We start from the raw sequence: 7,365 nt of genomic DNA on the forward strand, positions 1-7,365 counted from the left end.
CCCTAGAGTCATACAATGTGAACAGCGCCCCCTAGAGTCATACAATGTGAACAGTGCTACCCAGAGTCATACAATGTGAACAGCGCTCCCTAGAGTCACACAATGTGAACAGTGTTCCCCAGAGTCATACAAATGTGAACAGCACTCCCTAGAGTTATACAATGTGAACAGTGCCCCCTAGAGTTGTACACTGTGAACAGCACTGCCTAGAGTCATACAATGTGAACAGCGCTCCCTAGAGTTATACAATATGAGCAGTGCTCCCAAGAGTCGTACACTGTGAACAGCGCTCCCTAGAGTCATACAATGTGCAGCTGGAGCCTAGGAGGGCTGCTGAGAATGTGATCCAAGTGCTATTGGGAAGCTTTTGTCTTCCAGGAGAGAGGTGAGAAGGTCATGAACTTGGGCAGTGAGAGGGAGGAAGGGGTTAAGACTTTCTAAAATAATTTGAGAGTTTTGATTGAAGAGAGGAGGGGAGTCATCAGAAATAGGGGAGTCAGGAGGACATGTGAACTTGGTGGAGATGGAAATTTCCTTTTTAGGTGGATGTGAAGGTTGATGGCTGCTAACAATGGAATTGGGGCTCAGAGAAATGGGGCTAAAAACAAAGACCTGGAAATCATTCATACTGAAATGGTACAAGAAACCAAAAGTTGGGGAAAATTGCCAAAAGAGAGAATATTTGTTAGGAGAGAACAGGACCAAGGGATAGGCCTTCAGGAAGAGCTACATGGGAAAAAAGATAAAGCAGGAAGATGAGTCAGAAAACAGGAGTAAGGGATCAGAGAATCCTGAAGAAAATCAGGAGAACCAAGAAAGAACTTTCCAAAAGGAAGGGCTGATCATTCCTATATCCCCTTCTCCCCGCCACAGTGATCACCAAAGCATCTGTTAAGATAGAGTTTCCATCAGTCTTGGGCCCTGAAAAACTGCGATGAGAAGATCTCCAGGCCACCTGATGGACGTGCAGCAGGAGTGAGAAGTGACTTGTGTTTTTGTAAAAACCACAAAGATGGTTTTACTGTGTCTCTCAGCAAAGCCTCACCCATCCTGACCAAAATACAGTGGCAACTTGGGGATGAGGAGTAGCAAGAAGAAAAACAAAGCATATTAGAGACCTGAGCATGTTTGGAAGATTAAGGGAGGAGCTGGGAGACAGAGAGAGACTAAGGACGTAACAGAGGATGTAGTAGGTTGGTCCTTCTTGGGGGGGGGGCGGGTGCCAAGGGCTGTGTTCTCTGTGTGCACATCGGCACACCACAGAACACACACGCTGGATGTGGCCTCACCTCCCAAGATGAGTCATCCCTGAGAGGAATCCCCAGCATACTTTTTCTGCCCAGTGGTGTCAATTCTGGAGAAAACCAAACTGCTCACGACCAAGTATTAATCTGAGATGATTTTGCATCAGCATTTCTTTAAGGAGCAGAGGAATGGAAGAATCAGTGTGTCAGTTTCCTCATCCACAAAATGGGGATAATAACAAAATCTGCCTTGCAGAGTTGTAAAAAATTAAATGAGCTACTCCATATAAAGCACTTAGCCTGGTGTCTATTTATGTGTGATCTCAGATCCTCTTTGGGCTTTAGAAAGCAGCTCTAAATGTGGTGGTAAAGTCTGCTTGTGGCTTCTTTTTGCAATCATTTAAGCAACAAGGAGCAATTGTAAGGAAGAGTGAAGTTCTGCTGTGTTCGGAGGCAAACAGGCACAGTAAGCAGTGACTATGTTTGACATCTCTACCAGCTTCAAAGCGAGTGTTGTTAAATAAAAATCAATTTCTCTTATAGAGTTGTAACATTCCATCTGGTAGGAATTTCTCAGGAGAGCAAAACGTCTGAAGAGTCAAGACAGGCCGAAGCCCTTGAACACTTTGAAGGAGCCATCAAAAGTCCTGTTGGGACAGAATTTCAAGGGTAGGAATATCTGAGAAAATAAACTCTGGGCACCCCAGGCTATGTCTAAAAATACCAAAACCACCAACAGAAATAGTTAACCAATTTTTTTTTATTTACCAATGTTTTGGAATTCCAAAACATTGACTTATAGTTTTAATTAATGATTAAATAGCTTGTCTCATACTAGTGTAAGGATTAGGGAAAAAAATGGGAAGTGAAAGTCGAACATTTTAACTCCCACTCAGAGGAGAGCTTTGCACGATCCCATTGTGAGCCCTTCCTTAGTATTATCCTCGTATTTGGGCATTTCCGGCCACCGACATGTGGGTTTGGATTTGGGAGGGTCTGGGGAACACAGAGATATCATACTAGTCTCAAAAACCTAAAAGGTCCATGCTGGAAAGTGATGGCTTCTTGATGTAGAAGTAGACCTCCCTAGGAGCTCAGACCAAATTGCTGCACTTGCCTTCATTTGCAGTAGTTCCCATCAAGCATCAGCAAAAACAATCATTAGTACCTGAAGACCTCTGACTCCTTACTGGGAGAGAGCAAACAAAACAAAACAAACCCCCTCCACCCCCCTGATGAGAATTACAGCCTTTGAAATCTATGAGGCTGAAAGGGAAAGTTAAGGAGGGGGAAATAGTTGGAGTCTTAAGAGGATATTTCAATGGGATACTAGAACCAGGTACTATGCCTTTGAATCTGCCCCCTCTTCTTCCCTGTCCAACTTCCCTGGCACACAGTCATTTGGCCTAGTCTTCAACAATTAGCTTCTGGATTGCACAGCATGTTGCAATGAATTATTGAAGGGATCTGTGTAACACAGCTTCTTTGTACCATAGTTTCAAAGCTGTGTGAGAGAAAAGTTAAATTTATTCCTGTTGGAAGCAGCACAGGGAACCTGGTTACTCAGAGGACAATTATTTTTAATTTTTTTTTTTTAAAGGAGGCCCTAGAATTGCGTATAGTACCTTTTTACCAATAGCTATTTTCATTGCACTGTGAGGAAATGGATTTTCATTGCTAATACTAAATACGCACTTTGTGCTAGATTTAACTTATTTTTCTCTCATTCACTTATCCACCAAATATTTACAGAGCACATTTACTGATTGTCCAGGGGATTGAATACAATAGTTCATTGTTCCAAGAACAATGTTTTGAACATAGTAAACTGATTTATACATAGTAAGCTAAAAGCATAAGAATATACTAATCTCTAAATATTCAAGCTTATAATATTTAATATAGTCAAAAATGATTAAATCAAGACTTTTCTAAGAAATAAAGAAAAAGCAGGAGATGATATTTCAGATGTATTTTGAAGATGCCACATTAAGTCCTATCTTCTATATCATATCAACATCAACAAGAGCTCAACAGTTTATAGGACAGTATAATTAGAGAAAACAATTCTCTTCTTTAAATAAAATGTAATCACTCAATCCCAGTGGGTATTTTCATATTAACTGAGTAGCTTTCAACTTTCCTGAGCCTCAGTTTTCTTGTCTGTAACAAGAGAGTTCATTCATTTATTCATTACAGTTACTGAATGCCTACTGTGTGCCAAGCATTGGTTTTAGCTTTGGGAACACAAACAAAACAGATGCAATTCCTGCCTTCCTGGTGCTTATATTCTAATGAAGATGATGCCTATCTCACGGAATCGAGATCGGATGCTGTGTAAGTAAGAGGTTCTGTGACTTGCAACGCCTTATATAAACAAACCCAAGATTCCTGAATACGGTGGCTGTCTCAGTCCTGTTTTCCATAGCAGCCTCTGCATTCAGCAGGAATAGATGGTGGTTTGAGTAGATGCAACAGTGTGGTAATACAACCTTTCACTACTAGACATCCTTAACAGCCATACCCAACTCTAATCCATCCTATCTGTTCATTCCAATTTGTGAAATAATTTATCTAATTGATCATATTAAATAAAATTATGGGAAACTCTAACCACAGACATTAATTAGAATAGATAACTTTTATTGAACCCACGTACCATGTAACAGGTTCTGCCCTGGGCATGGCCAGATGCAGAAAATTAAGAAATATTAAATATGAATGTGTTATCGGTGCACTCTCCCCAAATAAACCACTCCATCACCATGTGACTACTTTTAAGATAAGTCATTGTCCTCTATGGTATTGTATTTTAAGGCTATGCCAATCTTAATATTATGCTATGATTAATAGCTTTGCAGCTAAATCTTTGCATGTATTACTATGTGAAGATAAAGTCTGTGTTTTTCTACATGAATGAAACAGCATACTTCTGGGGAAACAGCTTGCATTTAATATATTATTCATCTTTGTATTTTCAGATTAACTGGCAACTGTTTTGTTAATATTTCCCTATATTCCCCCAAATTTCAAAAATTTGTTTAAAAATTTTATATTCACAAAGGGTTAGGAAAATAGAACACAAATTTTATCTAAGTTGTGTTTTTCTATTTTCCTTTTGGAAATATCACAGGAAATTGAATTAACTGCATTTTGTCATTGCTGTGTTCATGATATAGGAAAAAGATGAATATTCAAGAATATTTTCACTGTATTGAAGTGTGAAATTATAAGAGGATTATAGGAGTTGGAGAGTGGAAGTTCTTAGTAGATGTCTGCGAACACAATGCTTATGTGATCCACAGAATTCTATAAAATAACTGATAAATTATCTCTATTATCTCAAAGATTATTAAATATGAGTCTGGTCTTTCTAAAACAAATGATACAACAACATGGGGAACAAATACTGGTGCTTAATGGCAAGGCCTTATAATCTCTTGGGTGCAACGAAATAAATTCTACAAATACAAAAAGGGCATTTTCAATAGAAATAAGAACAAAACTATTCTCAAATTATGAATGCTTCACATATGGAGCATGAATCAAGTGATCAGAATGTTATCTAGATACACCAAAAAAGCAAACTGAGACTTTAGTACACGTGTCAATTTTAATACTTGAGAAAATATAAGTTAAAATCCAATACAAATACTGCTGGCGCAAGAAAATATAAACAAATGTGAATTCAAGTGGAGTCAGTATGTGAACCTGGAGGTAAGAATATATAACCATCTGTTACTGAAGACTTTTTAAAGAAGTAACAGGTTTTAAATAAGATAAAAAGATTGCAGAAAGAATAATTGTTCCTTTAAAAAATTCCCTTATCCATTAAGAATCATAAATTCTATATGGAAAGTGAGAGGTCATCTAATTTATCAAGGCATTTTGAAGACACAGTGTTAAACACCCACTCGAAGCTCGAATGATGCAAAAATAATCAGCATTGTTCTCTGAAGTTTCATTTTATATATTAGTCATATTAACAAATTATATCAAAGAAAAATGAAAACATATTCCATTTTCTTGAAAGTACATATTATTTCTTCTCCCAGGTGCTTGAGTAATTTACACTCAATACTCATTTTATTAAACAAAAAAAGAATTTATAAAATCTTGTACTATTAAGAAAGGAAAACTTCTTTCCACCTTCAGTAGTGTAAAAATTGCTTTAAAAATTATGAAAATGACTACAAACGTTAGCTTTTTAATGGGTTTTAAAAATATATTCAAAGAAATTGTCTTTCAGGCATTGTTTATTCAAGCAAAATCTTTTTTTTGGAAGGGTAAGCTATATATAAATAAAAATCCATTCCACATGAATATAACTGGAGAAATTCTCTATTGCTGAAGAATAGAAGTATTAATAATTGACTTCCAATTTATCAAATGAATGATTCTTTGGTTAGTTCTGGAATTTGTGCCAGATGCCTGTGGGATACGTTCATCCCTGTTCAGTCTCAACACAAAACTTGATGTGCACATATTGTTAACACTGTAAATTACATGTTGTAAAATCTCCTTGGAGTCATAGGTTGGCTATCACACCATTTACCTTTTTTTGCTTTTACTCTCTGAAGATGTATATATTATCTCTCTCAATGCCCAGCTCCACAGTAAAACTAAACCAAATATTTGATCACTCCCTTTTTTAAGAAGAGAAGCATCAATTATTCTCAAAACTAGCTTGCAAATGTCTTTGATTTTAGCAGTACTCTTTAGGCAAAAGATCACTTATTTTTATACAAAGTTTTCTTACTTTATAATCTACTGAACATTAGTAGCCAGCTTAAAATGCTTATTCTATGATTGCATATTTGTGTAAACTATTATTGTTTTCTTTAGGAAACAAATAGAGAAACACAATACTGAATATAATAACCTGATAACACTGTAAAGTTAACAGAAACACCCTTGAAATTTCTCAAAGTTACATTAATAATTTTAAATACGAGAAGCAACAATCCCTTAAAAATAAATTATTTACAGATATCATTTAAGGTTGACGGTGTCTATGCACTCCTTACATGATCTGATTACATTCCTTGAAATACTCTGCCTATAAAACAAAAACTGTTCGTGTGTGCTGCCCACTTGCCATTGGAAAACTGGAGACAGTGTGACTTTAAGAAAATTAACATAATTGTAGAAAACTAATTTAAACTGATATTGTGCTATCCAAAGAAAAATGATCATCTCATGAGAGGATTTTTACATAGCATCACTCTAAGATTCTAAAAGTGCTAAAACATTCTGCCATTAAAACATTTCTATGTAAAAATTTATATTTATACTCATAGGAAATTTTTATTTATTTATTTTGAGACAGTCTCATTATGTCGCCGGTGTAGAGTGCCATGGCGTCACAGCTCACAACAACCTCAAACTCCTGGGCTTAAGTGATTCTCTTGCCTCAGCCTCCCAAGTAGCTAGGACTACAGGCGCCCGCCACAATACCTGGCTTTCTTTTTTGTTGTTGTGGTTGTCACTGTTGTTTAGCAGGCCCGGGCCACATTTGAACCCACCAGCCCCAGTGTATGTGGCTAGCGCCCTAACCACTGAGCATTAGTCTCATTTTGTTGCTTTTGGTTGAGTGCGGTGAGATCATAGCTCACAGCAACCTCAGACTCTTGGGCTCAAGCAATCCTCTTGCCTCGGGCTCCTGAGTAGCTGAGCCTACAGGCACCTGCCACAATGCTAGGCAAATTTTTTTAGAGATGGGGGTCTCACTCTTGCTCAGGCTGGTCTTGAACTCCTGAGCTCAGGCAAGCCACCTGCCTCAGCCTTCCAGAGTGCTAAGATTATAGGTGTGAGCCACCACACCAGGTCTGGAAATAACATTATTAAAATTTATTTTTAATATGATAAAAGCTACTAAATCAGTTTCCTCTGTCACATTGCACATCTATCTAAATTATAAGGTGTCTTAAGTTTTTGTAGTTTTTATAGATTATAATAAATGAAAACTTTTTTTGCCAAATTTCTGTTTGTGGTTTTTCTTTAATCAAAAATATTGGTGACAAAACATTGCCAATGTTAATATATGCCATGTAAAAAAAATCAGTTTAGAAAGCCTAAAGCAATGCCAGTGAGTCGTCCCTAACTCAGAGTAGTGTCAAGC

The sequence above is a fragment of the Otolemur garnettii genome, unplaced genomic scaffold (genome assembly GCF_000181295.1).
Source record: "Otolemur garnettii isolate 467f Iridium unplaced genomic scaffold, OtoGar3 scaffold00007, whole genome shotgun sequence".
NCBI classification, from domain to species: Eukaryota; Metazoa; Chordata; class Mammalia; order Primates; family Galagidae; genus Otolemur; species Otolemur garnettii.